The sequence below is a fragment of the Orycteropus afer genome, unplaced genomic scaffold (assembly GCF_000298275.1).
Source record: "Orycteropus afer afer isolate SDZICR_OR568_19922 unplaced genomic scaffold, OryAfe1.0 scaffold00468, whole genome shotgun sequence".
Classification (NCBI taxonomy): Eukaryota; Metazoa; Chordata; class Mammalia; order Tubulidentata; family Orycteropodidae; genus Orycteropus; species Orycteropus afer.
The window spans coordinates 2,089,354-2,090,918 of NW_006922055.1; positions in this window are offsets into that span (position 1 = coordinate 2,089,354).

Genomic DNA, 1,565 nt, shown 5'->3' on the forward strand with positions numbered 1-1,565 from the left:
TATGTCTTCTGATGTCCTGACTGCTGCTTTCATTGGCATTGATTGTAAAACAAAACAATGTGAAGTCTTTTACAACTTCAATCTTTTCCCCTTTTATGATGATGCTGCTTATAGGTTCAGTTGTGAGGATTTTTGTTTTCTTTATATTGAGATGTAAACCACACTGCAGACTGTATTCTTGAATCTTCATCATTAAGGGCTTCAAGTCATCCTCACTTTCAGCAAGCAAAACTGTGTTGTCAGTGTATTGCAGGTTGTTAATGATCCTTCCTCTAATATTGATGCCACATTCTTCTTCATATAGTCCAGTTTCTCAGATTGAATATATATTGCAATCAGCATATAGATTAAATAAGTATGGTGAAAGGATACAATCCTGACACAGACCCTTCTTGATTTTCAGCCATGAAGGGTCCCCTTTGTCTGTTCGAACAACAGCCTTCTGGTCCATGTACAGGTACCTCATGAGTACAATTAAGTGTTCTGGAATTCCCATTCTTCTTAATGTTATCTACAATTTGTTATGATCCACACAATCAAATTTTTTTGCATAGCGAATAAAACACAAGTAAACATCCTTCTGGTATTCTTTGCTTTGAGCCAAGACCTATCTGACGTCAGCAATGGTATCCCTTGTTCCACGTTCTCTTCTGAATCCAGCTTGCATTTCTGGAAGTTCTCTGTCAATATACTGCTGCAACCATTTTTTAATTAACTTCAGTAAGATTTTACTTGTGTGTGATATTAATGATATTGTTTGATAATTTCCACATTTTGTGTTATCACCTTTCTTTGGAATGGGTACAAATATGGATGTCTTCCAGTCAGTTGGCCAGGTATCTGTCTTCCAAATCTTTTGGGGAAGGCCCTCAACAAGATGGATTGACCCCATGGCTGTGGCAATGGGCTCAAGTATAGCAAGGATCAAGGAGCTGGAGTAGGACTGGGTGGTATTTCGTTTAGGATCTGAACCTGAGTGAGTGCCTCCAGTGGGGCATCCATTTGTTGAAACATCAATGGGTATTCCATCAATTCCTGGAGACTTGTTCTTCGCCAATTTCTTCAGTGTAGCTTCAACTTCTTCCTTCAATACCATTGGTTCTTGATCATATGCCACCTCCTGAAATGGATGAAGATCTACCAATTCTTTTTGCTACAGTGACTCTATATTTTTTCCATCTTCTTCTGATGTTTCCTTCATCATTCAATATTTTGCCTGTAGAATCTTTCAACATTGCAACTTGAGGCTTAATTTTTTTTTCTCACTTCTTTTCGCTTGAGAAATGCCAAACATGTTCTTCCCTTTAGGTTTTCTAACTCCAAGTCTTTGCACATTTCTTTATAGTAGTTGGCTTTATCTGCTCGAGCTGCTGCTCTTTGAAATCTTCTGTTCAGCTATTTTACCTTGTCATTTCTTCCATTTGCTTTAGCTCCTCTCCACTCACGGGCAAGCTTCAGCATCTCTTCTGTCATCCACTTTGGTCTTTTTTTCTTTTCTCATCTTTCTAATGACCTCTTGCTTTCTTCATGGATGATGGTCTTGATGTCACCCCACAATTCTTCTG